The sequence below is a fragment of the Malaya genurostris genome, chromosome 1 (assembly GCF_030247185.1).
Source record: "Malaya genurostris strain Urasoe2022 chromosome 1, Malgen_1.1, whole genome shotgun sequence".
Lineage (NCBI taxonomy): Eukaryota > Metazoa > Arthropoda > Insecta > Diptera > Culicidae > Malaya > Malaya genurostris.
This window is the reverse complement of record NC_080570.1, coordinates 145,290,600-145,309,730: the sequence shown is the minus strand read 5'-3', so window position 1 is coordinate 145,309,730 and position 19,131 is coordinate 145,290,600. Positions and strand designations below refer to the sequence as shown.

The following is a 19,131-nucleotide window of genomic DNA, read 5'->3' as shown; positions in this document are numbered from 1 at the left end:
TTTTAAAATGAAAATTCCGGTTCCTTTTTGATCATAAGGTATCTGCTTCGGCTCAAACACGCAATATCACAGAAGAATTAATTCGACAAATGTACGATACCGCTTCGAACAGAGATAAATATATCTCATTGCAACTAATAGTTTCAACATGAAATGAATGTACCGTTATCCGACAGCTTTGTGATTCGTTTCATATTGGATGAACTTCTAACAAATCGTCTAGCTTTCAGATTTCATCTAGATTGTTTTTCTTACCAAATGAAATAAATAATAATTCGCAAAATGATTCCCGGCAGACTTGTTCGCTCACATTGTTATTTTTCCAAACATATTGTAGGTTCAAAACGTTATGAACAAAGATTTTAAACAAAGATTCTTGAGAGAAAGAACCCCCTTGGCATAAAAAAAATAAATAGAAACCGTTTAGTGAGATGTGTGAAGTATTTTTCAGGTACGCAAATGAAGGTTTAAAAGATCTGAAAAATCATGCAAACAAAGTGTCACAAACAGAGCACCCTTAAAACAATTCTTAAACCCTCTGCAAATATATCTAATTTTGTGGTTCCAGGAAATGAAAACATCGGTGTCTGCATACAATTGTGCCTGTACGCTGTGAATAAAAATATACCTTTCAAAACTGTAGAGTCATTGGTTTCAGTTCTAAAAACAACATTTCCACATTTTGAAAATAGTTCCTTCGTTGAGAATGAGTCGCACAAAAGCTATAAAGATCATTGTAGACATAACAGGAGAAATTAAAAAAGAACGGCTCATCAGAATTATACGAACATTTTTCTTCAGTGAAAGAATTATACGCAAAGTATTCTTCGTTCACTTTCGCTGCAAAACATTTGATAACTTTAGAATATTTTCGATTCAATGAAAAATCTACGGATTTGGTCTCAGGAAAAAGTGGCATCACTGCTCATGTGTATCATTCACTCATCAAGCAGATATAGGCTTCTGTGGTTCAATCGATTAACTGGCGTGCTTTGTGATCTAATGTTTCTCGGTTCAAGTCGCGCTGTTGCTATCCATCTTTTTTTCATTTGATTTCAAGCCATGTAATTATCAAATCACACAGTTTTACATGTTCTACAATATGATAACGAAAAAGAAAATGAAGCTAATAAATTTCAAAACTCGCGACCATGATAAAACTCAGATGAATCGTTGTCAAGATTTTATAGCTGTTCAGGTTGTAATTTTGAATGTGCAGACACACAGGTGAGATTCATCTACTCAAGTTGCATGTGAATGCTAATTGAATTATTACACCGTTCTGATTTTACTGAAACTGAAATTGTTTTTTTTTTTCAATTTCGTTTACTATCCAAATTCCGTCCAACAACCACAACAACAACAACGATATTGTAATCTGAATCACGTCGATGTTGCCGCCACTTTCATCTTCTGGTAGAAAAAAAAACCTTGAAAATTTCCATCACGTCGAATTACGGGAATAATTTACATGCAGATGCTATATTACCTAACGATCAGCTTCGGCAACAGCAACAGCCGGGCCATCGAGCGCGGTCCGGTCCCATGAGCAACGAATTGAAATATTCAATGAATGATGCTTCAACAGGTATCACATCGTTAAAAATGTTAGGTCCTGTACGTGATGGAAATACACCATCTTCGTAATGTGCAGCTACTAGCGATGCACTCCAAAGTTCATCAAGGAAAGCTGACCCGTAGCGTAGTCACGGTCATCAGCAGGGTCAATCACCTCTCTGCATGAAAGGTTACCTAGTAGCCATAGTCGCGTAGCTTCAGAAGATCCGAGTCAAATATATGGTTTCCACGGAAAAAAAGTTCATCAACCCGACTTGATCGGACGGATGCTTCTGACGTGAATTACTAATGGCCAACGGAGAAAATCCGTAAGACGAAGAGATCTTGACCGACGTGACAGGATTGCGGAAGCGTTGTCACGTTGGGTCGGGTTGGAAGATGGATGGATCATCAGGAATGTGACATATGGTTCAAGCCCATTGAAGCGCACACGTCCAAAAGCTAGCTACCTCGTCATGAGTAATATCCGTTCTGGCGAAACACAAACCATTGGTTAAACCGTGTGTCCTTAGGACAAGAAAAAATATATCGTCACAACCACGTCAGCAGTCAACCGTCACCAAATTATTTTTCCATAGCCAACTTTTCAGGCGAGGAACATTTCAGAAATACTTCAACAAGGTCGTCCAATATCCTTCTCCAATCACCACACTCGACCGCCTTTGGCTAGCTTGCATTTAATTATGGCTTCTGCGAGAGAGAGAGAGAGAGAAAAAAAACACATCAACGCAGTTTCAAATCAACCTGTTAAACCAAACAAGCTCTGCAGAGAGATCCAATACGTGCGCTGACAGTATCGATTACGTATCGAAAGATAGTCGAATTGTGCAATGTCACAACGTGCTCGGAGGAGAAGGCGGAGGAAGGCAGTCATACTTGGACCGAATAACGCATACCAATTTGAACTACGCTCTGCGAATGTCGTCAACTTTCACTTCAAGCAGTTTTGACGTCAGCCGTCAGCAGTTCAGCATCGATTGCTCAACTGTGACAGCGGCCTGAAATTCTGAACGCCTGATTGATAGATAAATTCTTTGCTGAAAGCGTCAAGAATTTTCCGATACGGGTATTTCCAAGCTTGCTATGATCAGACCCCCGGCACCCGAGCGAGCATCATACTTCGTTAGGACGCTTTGACAAACGTGTTCAGCCAGCCAGCTAGCCAGCCAAACCGAGTTTGCGTATCTGGTTTTTCGGAATTGCGCCAACTTGTTTGACAACTATTGCGCTAAACGTGTAATTTTTATTTATCTCTTCATCGTTGTTGGACTTTGGTTTCTATCTCTGGCAAAATGAGCTACTGCTGCTGCAGCTGTTTGTAGGTCAGCTTGACCACTTCTTCCAAGTGAGAGCCTGCGCTGGCCGATGAAGACGGTAACGGAGGGAGGGAAACGTTGCATACTGATTCATTTGAATGGACCGACCAACGTTGAACAAAATAAATAAAGTATGGATAAATATCTGCCGAGGCGTTCCATCATCCGCCATCTGCCAGCCCCAAGGTAGTAGATCCTTTTAGTGTGCAATCATCCTAAATGTCTTCAACTTATCTAATGTCCGCTTCGAATAATGTGACGATTTTATAGTATTATAGGTCTGGTAAAGGTATCATCGAAAATCATGTTTCCCTGGCTGGGCTTGCTCTGCCATTGAGCTACTCTGTGAAGTAGCAATCATTTCGACGAAAACATTTCAAAAGAGTCTATAAACTAATTACAGAATCTCTTTGTTTACTTGCACTATCGATGATTTCTGCGTTATTATACGAATGTGTATTACCTATCTAGTACTAAACAGAAAAAAAAACTTCTTGGTGTCCTATCTGAACATTGTGAAAATTAATTGATTATCAGCAGAAGAGAACGTAAAGAAAGAGAAACTCTCATTGATTCAAGTGATCTCATGAAATATTCACGTAAATTTGTATAGGAAGCGCTAAAACTAAAACGATGGTCTGTACAAGCACGATCAATGATGTATGCTAAATGTTTATTCCTCCTACCAGAAATCGGAATTCAAAAGTACACACACTTAAATTGGATTACCGACCTCAGCTGTTCAAATCTCGGTAGGTGATTTTATCGGTAAAATTCACGTTTTATAACTGCGGTACCTTGAGGTACTGCTGTCAACAAATGTTCATTTGTGCTGATATATCAGTAGAATGGAAATATTCGGTAGTTCGGCTGTTCAAAACTCGTCAAAAGAGGCAAGATTTACCGAACGAAATTAAGTGTGCAGTCATTCCTTCCATACGAGAGTCGATATTTTTTTCGATAATTGATCATATCGAATCAATGATCATTAGAACAAATCGGAATCGGATTCACCATACTCACAATTCACTATACTTGTAGTTGTTCAGAACCAGATAACGAGGATGAGCTTACCTGAAAAAGAAAAAGGTAAATCATTAGAGAATCACATAAAATAGAGTACACATTCTGCTTTGGAAATTATGGTCTTTATGCAAATGAAAGCTATTTTACCTTTGAATGCGGATATTGAATTAAAGGATAAATCAGCTGTTTTTCAAAGAAGGACGAATCTTACAAAAGTAAACAAATCGAGTTTCTCTCTCCTACCAATATATGCTTCAAAATCCTACAGTTTTGCCTATAAAATCGAATTCTACAAAAATCTCAATCTTAGTAATACAAAGAACTATAAAGGGCGAAACTGTCATTCCATTTGTTTACGTAAGTTTCGCCCTCCGTGTTCCATGCCAACAAACAGGGCGATACTTTAATTGCTAGTAATGAAAGGCGAAACTTTTTTTTCTTTATTTTAGATGATTTTCGAATCTTTTACTACTGGAAATTGTAAACGAGACGATAAAATCACCCGCAGATTTGTCAATTTCATGAAAAATGCACAAGGGCGTATCTTTATAATTCACACAGGAAGCATAAAAGTAAAATCGAAAAAGGGCGAAACTCTTTTCATGTTGATTTCTTCAGTAGATATAGAAGGAAATTGGTAAAATTTGCATATTTTTTAAAGATAAACGAATAGATCATCGACTAATCAAAAGTTGATCCAAGAATATACGATGATTTCTTAATACGATTCGAAACCAAAGTCGAAACATTCATCGATGTTTTTCTCCATTTGCTGTCAATGTTAGATTCGCCGTTCTTTGAAAAACAGCTGAAATATAAAATTACACTTGCAACTAGCTGTCACTTTTCTCCCAATGAACAGAAATTGACCTACTTTTGCTTAGTTCCCCTTCAAAGTGTACTACAGTGCCTTACCCATAGTTAACTCGTCTGGAATTTGATTCAGAATTCGGATAATTCTGCACTATTTGCATCAGCCGCGTCAACTTGAAAAAGCTTTACGCTTTCATTAAGGTCACATTAAGGTCATTTGCCTCTTATGGCCAGAAAAACTCTGGCCCTATCTTCGGAGTTGAAAATCCAACCCCTGTATATCCCGTCCCCTCAGCATCGGACATTCATCCTACACCAGGGATGTCGTAGTATCGATCGATTAATCGAGTAATCGATTAATAACCCAGATAATCGAGTAATATTCAATCGATTAACTTAAAACTAATATTCAATTATTGAGCTAATCGAATAATTTAAAAAAATCCCATAGTAATAATCGAATGAGTAATCGAATAATAACCCAGATAATCGAATAAATTTCAATCGATTAGTTTCAAAATTATACTTGATTACTAAATAATCGATTAATTCGAAATTTCCGACATCCTTAATCGTCAATCTTGTTCGAGACTCATCAAAAGCTTTCGTGCACGATCCGTCCGATGTTCGAATTTACTGGCTATAGAGACATTTACACACGGTTGAATTGAAGTACCTATTTATGGGTATTACTCGTTCCTTTTCCGACAAAACTGAGAAAACTCACAAAAATGATGAAAAAAATTTTTTTTCTCAACAATGGGTAATACGAATATGTGTCAAAAATTGGCTAGTTTCAAATGCGGGAACGAACCGAAACTGGTACAAAATTACTCATGTTTTAAAAGATTCAGGAATCAAATAAGTTGTATTTTTCGAATTGCTTAGAAAAAAAAAAACAAAATGTATGAAAATTATTGCACAATTTATTGAAATGTTCACGCATGCCATGCCTTTAATTTTACTAGCTGTTTACCCGGCTCAGCAGTATACGTCGCAATCAGAGTACAGAGGTGCCAAATGTGACCTCTGAAGCTTCTGAAACAAGAATCGAGTTTGATAAATCGCAATCCAAATTAGAATAATGCTAGAACTTACTTAAAGCAGCATTTATTCAGGCTGTGAACCATTTCGCGGTTGATTTTAACTTTTGGTTGAAATTTGACACTTGAGCGGTAATTTTGTGTCGAGTAGTTAAATTTAACTAAAACTGCGGCCCATTTCAAAATTTGATGGACGGAAAGTTATTTGGGTTTATTTTCCACTGGAAATAATTTCAACTAAAGAAATAATATTAGAATTTCAATTGCAAAATTTTTTTCATCGTCGGAAAATAATCATCGATCTGTCAAAAATAACCATGCTCTTGAGCCGCTCGAGTGTCAGGTTTTAACCAAAAATTAAAATTTACCGCGAAATGGTTCACAGTTTCGCGTTTCGTTCAGTTTTATATGTCAAAGACAGCTCAAATTGAAATTGAAAATAAGTATTTGTGATACTCATAAATGGGTATTTTATGTTAACCGTGCACACAATATCATCGTCACGGAACGTGTAATTTTGACAGACGCTGTTGTTGCAGTGGCGGTGACGGGGAAGAAGACGGATCATCGGAAACTTATGTAAAGCAGGACCGATTTCACAGAGGGGCAATAAGGGCACGTGCCTCCGGGTCCACGGTCTTAGGGGGCATGTCATGGAATCCACCGAGCCAAAAAAGGTCGTTCAGTTAGTTAGGGGCACACAAATAAATCTTGCCCCGAGCCTATTAATACGTTAAAAGCGCTGATGTAAAACGAGCACGCTTGTTGCAGAACTTTTAGAGGGAGGATTCACTCTGTATTGTTTTGATTTCAGTTAGAGTTAGTTTTCAGAGTACATAATCCGACTTGTTTCAGAATGTTCTGGGATTTTCTCACGTATGTCGTAGAAAATTTGATTGCTCATAGTCGTCAAACAACTTTAAATAAACTGGTACAAACATTAAGGACATGTTCAGGAGTGTTCTAATTCTAGATGCATAATTTATGTCAGTTACAAAATTTAAATCAGAATTTTATAACTAGAAAAACTGGCAGCCCCAGCAGTGTTTTACTCGTGTTTCAAATATACAAAAAATTGAACGGCATCGTAGACCAGTTTTAAATTTGACAGAAGAACTGGTCGAATAAATAAAACTAGAACGGCTTGCTGGGGATATGTTTGTTCCAGTTTCTGCTCTATTAAGATCTTCCATATAGAACTTCTAGCTGCTGAATTTGTTCTAATTTATGTCAGTTTTAAAATTAAAATCTAGAAATGATATCATAATAAACTGGCAGACCCAGCAGCGTTTTATCTGTGTTTCAAATATAGAAAAAAATAGAACGTATACCAGTTTTAAATTTGACAGTAGAACTGTTCGAATAAATAAAACTAAATCGGCTTGCTGGGGATACGTTTGTTCTAGTTTTAGTTCTATTATAGATCGCACATATAAAACTTCCAGCTGCTGAATTTGCTCTTATAATAATTTCATAGAGCTATTTTGAACAGTCCCGTTAGTTTTACTGTAGCACCTGATTTATTTTTGTTTTTGATTATGGGCAATCTGACGTTGTGTTTAACAACCAAAGGCGTACGTGTGCGAGGAGGATGATGGCAAGTTTATCTGCCAAAATACAAGGGAAATCAAACGTCAACGTCATTTGTTCAAGCGAAAATTTAATTTTAGTGTGAGGAAAATCAATCTCCACCTCAGTTATTTTTGCAACGCCCAAGATTCTGTTTCAACGATGAAAATTTTCAGTTCCAATTTTAGTATAGGAGAAAATGTTATGTTAAGCATTTTCAACCGATTTCATTCTTCGCGTACATCATGAAATGTTACTTGAAGGCCCGTACAGATGCGCAAACCGAACCAAATATGCGATACTGTGATGAGAAATAGTGTTTTACCGTCTTTTGATTTATTCCTCTAGCATTCAAAATAACCTCAACCGAACCGAAACAAATTTCGGAATCTTATAAAATCAAAAATGATTACACGAAATAAAAAAAAATTCTTACATTTTAAAATGTAACAGATTCTAAAATTCTACAATATAATTTAAAGTGCAAAATTCAATCGTCATCCTAAGAAAGGTTCAAATAATGTCGTGTCGGCGTGTCAGGTAAAATTTATTTTGCGTTAGATTGCCAATAGCGGTTTTAACCTTTCTGGCCCTATATGTGGAGTTGATTTTTTTTTATATCATTTATTTATACCCGGCTTTAAGCTAGTTGCGGTCGTTCACCGTTGATTAATTTTATACTTAAATTGTGCAACATTAGTTTTTTCCATGCAGAAACATGATTCATCTAGACATTTAAACTGGACTTATTCAAATGATGAATAACTGTGCCATTTTTATAAAAAAAAATTGGAGACATTCGGTGCCTTCTGCCAATTCGTAATTTGAATGAATTGTTAATAAAAGGACATTGTATACTCTAAATAAATTTTGTTCATTTTCCAAAAGTGGCTGAAAAATGGCGGAGTTACTAAACATTTGAGTGGGTCCTGTCTAGATGGCACACCCCAATTTCAGTCCGATGTATGTTTCCATCGCCATCTCATCTACGATCAGTAAAATGTTTCCATCGGTACTTGTGCAAGGATTGATCGAAAATCGCTATCAAAAAAATTCTGCTCATATCTGCATGGAAAGTAAGTTTAAAAACCCTCCCTGGGCCAACGCACCTTCCGCGGCAGTATCCGCGCAGGGGCGATCAACAACCCCTCTATTGAAAGTAGGCGATTTCGAAAGCCATCAGAATACAATGAATCAGCAGCCATGACAGACACAATCTCTTCAGAGCGCTCGACATTCATAAATGCCGAACAATCACCATTTGTATGCGTCTGACAGCGGTCGGTACGGCGGACGACTACAAGACGGCAAATGCGAAAATTCTCGCCACATTTGCCGAACCCCCTCCCTCCCCTTACAGGGCGAGGGTGCAAGGGTATATGCACCCTGGTTGGTATCGTGAAACCAACCTTTCTGGTATGCTAATCTCGTATACATTTTAGAGCGATCGTTGCCTCACCGCACCAGGCGGCAGTCAGAGGGAGCAAACATGAACAACGCAGAGCTGCAACTCTCAACATGATCCAAAAGTGGTACTTTGGCGTTTCATTTTTCCTACCGAGAATTCCGCATTTGGAACTGACATGGTGAGGCACAACTGGTAGGCAGGCGATTAGTTTCACTTTCGGTGCGTCGATCGTGGAAAAGTGTGTGGTAACATCGCACCAATTGAAATTTTTCAAATTTTCCTATCTTTTTCCCTTGCTTGCCACCAAACTCCTTCGACCTCCTGACATGGCCCTCGAACCGGTTTCGTCGTCAGTGCAAAACCCGAGCTCGAGCTCGTGTCGAATATGGTTCACACCGCTTTAGGATGCTCGGCTCAGCTTCTGTATTTGAGCCGGTGCTTAGTATTGCAAAACGAATAATACTGTCCCCAAGCGGGACCGAGTTCCATCCTTGTACAGCGAGATGACGGCACCCAGTTTGGTAAAGATTGTGTAAATATTGGATTGGCACAAACTCAGATGATCGAGGCAGAGAATCTGCTTCTTTGCACCCGAATAAAATTATTCAAATGTATGCGAAGTCTTCGTTTGCTTTCATCAATATTTAGAAAAGAATGTCAAGGTCGATTCTCTAGCTGAAATAGAATAATGATAGCAGTTATAGTCTGTTCCACCCGATCAGAAGAGAAGAGCAAACTAATATCATGACAATAGTTTATCTAGTCATTATTGCTTATTTAGCTCTCATAATGAATGGTAAAATGTTGCATGAATTCCTGAAAATAGTAAAATGATGAATCAATTCACAATCGCAGATCGTTTTGTTATTATTTTCTTATTCATGGAGTGAGGAATGTATGTATGTAAGTATTTAAGTGCCGCTATCCGCATTTTCTATCATTTACTAGTATATTTAAGTAAATAATTCATGACATAGCATTAGCATTAAAGACCGCCCGTGTGTTGCTACTTAGTTCGTTATTGATCGAAATCAATTAAGTTTGCAAAATGTTTTTCTGAAACAACTTGATTGGGAATAGCACGTAGTTTCACTCTGTGTAAACTGCATTGATCCCTGCATGCTGATCAATACCGATCAGTAGTTCAATGTATGTTACTACTAGAAACCAAAAAATTCTCTGCATTTCCACATGCAACACAGGAAGGGGTTGTTTGTTAGTAAGTTTTCGAATAATATTATCTTGTGCTTATTGCTCTGGGTAGCCGGCTACCGAGAATACGTTGTAATTTTATCGTGTTTTATATTTGTATGTACTTCCTACTAAATACGAAATTCTTCCGAAAATCGTAAAACTCCGGACAGCCAGCTGTCGGGAGATTCGTATTTAATTCATTGTATTTTGTTTTTTTTCAACAGTCATCCGTAATACTGGCAAGATATCACTCCATCATCATCAATCGAACAACAACGCCTTACGCGATACGAAGTAATGACAAACAATAAAATACCAAATTGATCTTCCTCGCAGGCTAAACTGTAAACGTTCTAGTTAAGCACCGTCGCAAAAAAAAAAATGCACGGTTATATACTTGCGCGCGTTTTAAACTTAGCGCTTGACCCAAAAAAAATAGATAGATCCATTAATACAACGTTCCCCGAATAATCGGAGTTTAGTCTAGCCTGATTTTAGTAAGGAGAAACATAATAAGACATTGTAAAGAAGAAAAATATTAAATATCTCTAAAGAGCGGTCTCACCAGTATCCTGTTTCTCTTATTTGCATTGCTATAAACAACGCGAGATGGCACACCACAACTGAAAAATTAAAATAAAATAAACACTCGCGGATGGGTTTTTGCTGCAGATCAATTTTCAATTTTCCGTTTTTAATCACACGATTGACTTATAGATTTTCACGCATTCCATATAAATCTGATAACACCGACAATGACATTCAGATGGCGCTTCAATCGGTTGACATCGCTTAACTTAGGGCGGTAAATTCGCAGTATCCGTCGTCCACCTTTAACCCTTTTCACTAATCAATACACACTTGCCACCACTACACTATCACTCCGTGCTGAATGTCACATCTGCAACGGTCGAACTTTAGTTAAAATGATACAAATTAGGAATATCTATGTTGAGAACTGAGCGAAGTCTATTGTTTTGACAAACCGAGACGAATGCGCTAGCCGTTCTCTGTCATGGTGCTGTTGTTCGCATAATTGGAAACAGCATCGCGAACTCCGACATTTAAAACATATCATTGACATCAACTGAAATGGTTTTGAAAGATCAAGCGTGAATAACACTCAACATGCTTGTCAATGCATGGTTTAATTTTTTACATCGTTTGAATGATAAAATAGTTGATAAATGTTCTCCATTTGGGGGGAACTCTTCAGGTTAAAATAGTCAGCAGGTGATTCTAATCCTAACAAACAATTATTCAAGGGTAACTAGAAATCTATGGTAGCATGGCCTACTATGCAACTACGATTGTCGAGTTAGCTAACTGAATGAAAAAACGTATCTATTTGAAGGTGAAATATTTAACACCTCTAAATTAAAATCGATTAAATTCCAAACCATAGCTAAGCAACTATTTTCCTGATAGAATAAAACTTTTAATTGCTGCCAGACTGCCAGATAAGACGGATTATCAACTGTGAAACAATGTTTTGAAAGGATCATTATAAAAATAATATATCGACACAAAAACCTTGACATCTGCATCGAAAAATGTGACAAGAAGCTTGATAATTGGCACCATTTGCGAAATTTATTACCTCGCTTCTGATGCATTCCGGAAGGTAAACAATGGGGCCAAATTTTCGATTTCCTCTCCGTTACTTACCGGCAAAATCGTGCATTGTTTATATTTTTAAGTGTGTATATTTTTCATCCCGTTTGGGGTCAAACCGAAAGCTAAGGTGGGTAGATTTCATAATTGAGATTATAAAATCCGTACATATAATTATTTTTGTGTTTTCATCGCCTAGATGATTTTGCCAACACGCATCCCATCGCATTTGGTTCGCTCGTGGGAAGCCGTTTGTGGTGCATCCACTTCGTGTTTCCATCTATGATTATGGGTTTGGTACACTCCAATGAAGGATGATGACGAATTCCACCCACCGGTACTTATAGTAATTCAAAGTGGTATTTTACGATGGCCTTGGGTACACTGATTTAGAATCACCTTGCTTCGAAGGCATAAAAATCAAAACATCATCGATTCTTAGTGAATAAAAGAGAACAAAACAGTCGTTTTACATCCGTGTTGTGCTCAAAACGGTGTACACACTTAAATTGGATTACCGATCTCAACTGAAATCCCGATAATTCTCGGTTGATTTTTCATTAGGGCGTATGAGCAAGTGACAGTTTCTCTTTGTTTACTGTCTCGACTAATAATTACCAAGCGGTTTCCACGTTTATTACTCAACTCTTTGCATAGAATGATACCCGAAACTTTCGACTTTCAGACAGAGTAGTGAAATCAAAGAATATCTTTTTAATCACATCACAATAATCGAAAGAGAGAGTGATTAAAGAGAAACTGTCACTTGCTTATATGCCCTAATGAAAAATCAACCGAGAATTTTGAGTTGAATTACTGTTTCATTTGAAATATTCAACAGCCCGCTATTCTGCATCACTGAATACGAACAAAATTAAGATCAAGTTTGTGTAGCTCACCATTAAACAGCAGCGGGCAACAAATCACATTCACATAATTAATTAAGTCCAACCGTCTTAACAGAAGTTAACCTCATTCACGGCGCATGGCTTTCGTCATGTCACGCGAATCTGTGATTGGGTGTCGAACAAAGCCACTAGTCATTGAGAGCGCGTGCTCTCCGGGGTAGAGAGTCCGCATTGTCACCGGCTGACCTTGAGCTACAAAGCCGCTTCAATCGTGGTGCTTCCCTTCGGGTATGAGGTGCCATTCGATATATGTAGAGCTGAAAAGTTAGTCCGCTCGATGTTGACTTGTAGATGTTATATTGTTCTCAGTTTTCCCCACGGTTACCAACAATCTATAAAATACTAAGTGCAAATACAGTTGCGTAAAATGGTAACATTCATTGTCCGTTTTGTTGTCATTATCGATTACTTATATTCTCAAGGTGAGCTAGAACCAAGTTCAACTTCGACTTTTTAAAGCAACGCGCTAGTTTACAAAGCAAAATAGATTACCATGACAACATATCAATTGAAATATTTGGAGCATATGAAAAGGCACTGGGGTGTCCGTATTCAACGAACACTCGCTGCCCGGAAGTCATGCTTTTGACGCAAAATTTTGTATAGTCACTTATTTATCTTGACTCAAATCATAAAACGATTAACAACTCAACAAATTGAGCAGTGAATCGAAGTATTTGTACGTTTTTTGATTAATATCTTTTAAAATAGAAAGAATGAAAGCCTTGAATAAATCTTCACTTAGAGTGGAACAACCCACAAAATGAGTAATATGTCGAATTTCTTACAGACTAGAAAAAAATTACTCAGAATGGTATTACTCAGATTGTAATGATATTTGAAAACATCGAAAATTATGTAGTTTCCACCAATAATCATGTGTAACTATTACTCTCAATTTGAAGAAGCTTTATTTGGCTTTTCCGATTTGTTCCATTTTTTTCGGAATAGGAGTAGGATCTTACTCAATCTTGAGTAGTTCTTTTAAAGCTTATCTTGCGTTTATATATAAATTCGGGCAGCCGGCAGAAGTCTGGTAAGATTCCGACAGCTGTCAAAATTTTGCAGGCAAAATTGCGTCATTCTCTCACCAGGTCACGTCTTCCAAGATCGCTCTTCCTTTTTTTCTCCTGGCGACATGATTTGATATTCGTCAATCCTGCGTCTGGGGAGAAATCTGCCAGGCACATGCAAACGGATTGACTCAAATAATAGAAGCCTTAGTTACACAAAAAATTTTGAATCAAATATAAAGGAAGTAAAACTAAATAAGCCAACAATAGAAAATAAAGATGGGAATTTCAATGAACACGGAAATATTGTCAACCGCGAATCTCCGATGAACCACATTAAATTCATAAATTAGGTGCCCACATCTGAAATACCATACAAACAACTCAGTCCTAATGATGATACCTTCAGGCGATTTATAACATATTTATGGACAACAGAAGCACCCAAATATAGGCCATAACCTGAAAAACAACGACCAAAACTCCAAACTTAGGCCAAATAATACATAAAGTGATACCACGAAACCATCCCTTAAGCCATGGAAGCTGCTAGTTCGGCTAATCTAGGTGACCTTCAAGTCGATCTGCACAACATACAGTGCTACAGCTACCGAAATGTCGCGACCGACATTCTAACAGACCGACCCCGGAGTGATATTTAATAGTGGCACGAATTTGTAGCACACCCAAGGAACATTTATTTACATCTTACGTCGTACGGCACTAGCCGAAGACTCCGGCAACAACAATTGCCAGTAAAGAGACGCAACGGTTGCACGGTGCCGTGTTTCGGTGCTCTTTTCGCTGGTAAATTATGACGAATTATAGGTTATTATTATGTTGTTTTGTGTTAGTTCATCGAAACTGGGAAATGTTCCAGTTTAGGCTGGCAAAACGCTACCAGAGATTGCGTCATGATTGGCTGCCGAAGAACAGAAAATCCGAATGTAGCTCAAGTCATTGCCGGTCAATGACCAGATGTCGGGGAGTTATAACGTTATTTGGGCGCAGTGATAAAATAAATGGTTTTTTTGTTCGATTTTGCAAAACTTCCACTGAGCTCAAAAGTACTATCTCGTGACGAATGGATGTTGAAACTAGATCGCATTAGATTGAATAAATGTTACGCTAGATATCTTGAATCAAATAATACAGTTGAGTAGTGAATCAGAATGTTTGTGCGATGGCTGATCAGTTGGGCATTAAACCAAACATTTTACAGATGCTAATGAATGTTTCATACTGTATGTTACTCTTTTTTTTAGTTCCACTTTCAATATTCGCTGAAATGCAATTTACAGTGTACTCAACAGCAGAGATGCCAGGTTCACAGACTTTCGATAAGCTGCACAGAGTTAAAAAAAATGACAAATTTTCACAGATTTCTGCAATCGATCACAGACTGTCAATGAGCCCCAGAAAGTCCTAAGTTTGCTAGGAAAAACACAGAGAAAAATATATTTCTGACAGAGCGCTTCAAAGTAGCGCTCCCTTTTTTGTGTGCACAAATTTTTAACAGACAGATTTATACATTTTAACCGGCCTCCTGTCACGACGCCATCTTGATGAGATCAAAATCGGAACTTCAAAATCAGCTGATAGCAACGTAAACAAACAAACAGTAATACTTTTGTTTTACGCGTTTACCTTGTTTAGTGCACGAAAATTAGTAAATTTTGGGTCGACTCTCTCACAATAACTGGTCGGTTTACCTAAAATACAGCAGATAGTGTTTTGGGACATCAAGTGGAGATAATTTTCACAATTTGAGAGTCGCGATGAATATCAAAACATCGCAATGTTTGGGGCTCGAAACGCGAGGGGCTCGACGTAATCGGTATACTTTCAAATGGCTGGTGCTCACATACCGGTGTCAGATGGGTGATTTTAACTGATATAGAAATTATTGGATTAATTGAGTATGTATACTTAACTGCGTATTTCGGAACTGTTGCAGGTTTGAAGGGACTGGTAGAAGTTTCGTGATATTCGAAAGTGTATATAAAAGAAAATTATTATTGGTAGAAATACATGCAAGAATTACTCACTGTTATTGAATCTGTTTACTAAAAATCACGCCTTTTTTTTAGAACGGCCGATAAGCCATCCGTCAACATTCATTTTGAAGAGTAATTTCGAATTACTCGGCACTCGCTGAGAGTAAGTCATAATAGTAAACGGCAGAGAAAAGTTTTCTTTTTCGTGTGGTGTTAAATTTAATACTCATACTCTATCTTTCATAGCTCGCTTGCAATTTCTTTCGAAAGTGGAAGTTGACAGGTGGCTTATTGGCCGTTCTAAAAAAAAACGAGTGATATAATTTGTGGTTCGATCACAGATTTAAAAAAAATACCAGGCATCACTGCTCCACAATCACTGTCAAAAAGAAATGAACTGTTTTTTAAATGAGGGCGAAACTAACATTGACAGCAAATGGAGAAAAACATCGATGAATGTTTCGACTTTGGTTTCGATTCTTTTTAAGAATTTATCGTATATTCTCAGATCAATTTTGATTTTCAGTTGAATTCGGATTAAGAATTTTATATAACTGATTAACTGGGTTGGTTGAACGAAAAGAAATGGCGCTCGGTTCAATGGTCTGTTTCAAAATCGGCAAACGAAAGTTCCGTGTCGGCCTCCCGTTGGACGATGTATTGGACATTCATCGGACGAACGGTTCAACGTGTTGGACCGACGAAGGACATCCGTTTGATGTTTTTTCATAGAGGGGTTGATTGAGCGCTCAGAAATGAGCAGTTGAGTAAGGCTGTGAACCATTTCGCGGTTAATTTTAACTTTTGGTTGAAAACTGACACTCGAGCGGTTATTTTGATATTGTCAAAAATAATCCTACTCGAAAGCATGTTTTTTTTTACAGTTCGATGGTTATTTTCCGACACTGAAAAAAATCTTGTAAAGAAATTTTGAATATCAATTTTTTATTTAAAATTATTTCCAGTGCGAAATAAACCCAAATAACACAGTTTTAGCTAAATTGAACTACTCGACACAAAATAACCGCTCAAGTGTCAGATTTCAACAAAAAAAAAGTTAAAATTATCGCTAAATGGCTCACAGCCTAAGAAATAATTACTCAGTCCGTTTTTGAGACAATGTGGGTGGAGTTGCCAGGTTTTTGTTACAATTTCTAGATTCTATATTGTAGAAAAATCTAATTAATTTTTTTGAAACTATGAATTCGAGATCTTAAAGTTTGATTTCGAGAGGTTTAGTTGATAGATCCTAAACATAGGTTCTCCATTCTAGATAAAGGGTAAACCGCACTCAACTTTATCATGTTTCGATTCCTTTAAAAGAAAATATAGCCGATTTATGAAATTTTAAAAAGGACCGTTCGGGATTTGGAAGTAAAGGAAAATTTAAGATTCAATTAAAGAGATTGTGCGAGATTAGGTGAGATTATTGATGAGAATGAAATGATTTGTCGGAGTTAGTTCAAAGTTCGAAGTAATCAAATTTGAGTGTCTTTTTGGAGCTCTAAATCATCGACTAAATTGATAATACGATCGATATTCCTGTAGAACAAATCTACAGATTCTCTAGGAGAGGATTAGACAACTTTTTATGATGAAATTGGCATAAGCGAGTATTCGACTCCGAATTCTGCAGGGTGGAGAAACCCGTAGATCTGTCTTCGCTGACAGTACACAGGTTTTATTTCCTCCGTCCATCAAAAATCTTGGTTGCAAATCATTCTAATTGGACAGCAATCGTGAAAAAGTTGGTCCAGTAATAATGTAATTTTATTGACACTCTGTTAATAAGCGTCGACTAGCTCCAACAAAATACCATGGAAACAAAATAAGTTAGGAAGGAAGCACATTTGTTTGCTTACATTCAGCACATAATGATGTCTTGCGGCAACTGACTTTAAGGGCTGAGGACAGTACCGTGAAGTGGTAGGTTTTTTGCTATTTTCCAGTTTCAAATTAAAATTTCTTGGAAACGGTGCAGAATATAGAAAAACCCACCTGACAATGTCTTCTAAATTTAGTTGAGAATATTCTGTGAAATTTTCAGAATGATTCATTGAGTTTAGCGGTCGTGTTGTAGTTTTTTTCTGACTGAAGAACTGCTGAAAATTGGAACGCTCGGAAATGCATACCTCTGCTTGTTCATCGAATATCTCGGCTTTGAAGGCTTGTATCATAAATCTACCGTGACAAAGTCTAGATAATTTAGTTTAGGTGCGATTAGTACATAAAAAGATATATGTTATCGCGATAAAAATAAAGTCTTGTATTTTTCTGTGAAACAAAGTCAGTTTCAATGCATCCACCATTTTTTTTCGCTTTGGTTTCCTGATAGCATTCTGAAAAAGGAGAGAGAAATTCATGTATGCTGGCAACCCGGTACAGTTTGCTCATATACGAGAGAGTACAAGATTAATACGATGCGCAAAGGGAATTGAGCGAGCCACGTGGTCGATTCAAAACTCAACATGTGACCCTCTGTCCTCAGACCTTAATGCTTCATGGGATGAGGCAACAAAAAACTAAATAAACTCTAGGCAATGGTTCCAAGTTGTTTTCACTTTCTTATTGAGAGAATCACAGGATATGAAACAAAATTGCTCAAAACCGCTCATACTGTAACTTGATTTTGTTTCAAACATAAACAATCATTGTCATAGCTACGACGCATCTAGCGATCAGACTCTTGTTGTTTTGCTTCTATATACAAACTTATAGTGAACCGAGTTCATCGAAAGGTCCTATTCAAAAGGTACATAAGAAATCGCAGACTACTCTATCTTGAGTTTATCTTTGGTAACAATCCAACGTTGAATCATTGAACTCTTACGTCCAATAAATAACTTTCCACAGAATCAGCATTAGAACAAAATTAAACAAATTTGAAAAACTTATAACGGATTTCTTACTAACCATGGGCGGCGAGCTTTCCCGATGCAACCCAGCGCAGCAGAATCGACTTCTTTGGAGGAAGCCCGTTTTGGATGACCTCCACCTACCGGCATGGTATGGTAACGGTTACGGTCGTTTATAACGAATAAGCGGGATACATAACTGCACTTTGATTGACAGCCCAAACAATTGAGAATGTTGCGGAGGTTGCGTTCAAGTAGGAAACCTTTTCAGTCGTTTCAGTATTTTTATGTTTTATTTTTTGAGCCGTAGCTCAATCATTCGTGACTATTCGAAAAAAAAATAAAGCAAAATGTGCTGCAACAACGGCATACAAAGAAAACGTCATTCGTCATCAGTAAATTATGACAGCACCCGTAACCGTGGAAAAGAGTGCCACGATTTGTTTAGACGATAGACGAAACATCGGGTGGATAAAAAATAGGTAATTTTCGGCGAAAGATAATTTACTCTTTTGTGACGGCTCAGACGTTTCGAAATTCAATGAACTAAATTAATTAGGTTACTCGGATGATGGGGGAGGCCATCATTTCACTTTAAAATGTGAAGTTAGTCTTGAGCATCGCCTGAGCGCTGTCGAACACCTTTCTTCAATGTGAATTCGATCACAAAAAAAAACTTCACCGAAACTTCACAAAAATCAATTAACCCACATATGCAAAACGGTAACACATTGCATAAAACTCAACTTGGTCCAACCAATTAAACATCGATCAGCTACCGCAAAATCATGAAAAAA

The 19,131-nt window shown here is 37.4% G+C and overlaps 1 protein-coding gene across 1 annotated transcript in view; it reads right to left on the bottom strand.

Annotated features, from left to right (window-relative positions):
* The window catches only part of LOC131426077 (mucin-2-like), an 85,424-nt gene that overhangs the window by 50,122 nt on the left and 16,171 nt on the right, over window positions 1-19,131 (bottom strand). The gene's annotated exons all lie outside the window — the stretch shown is intronic.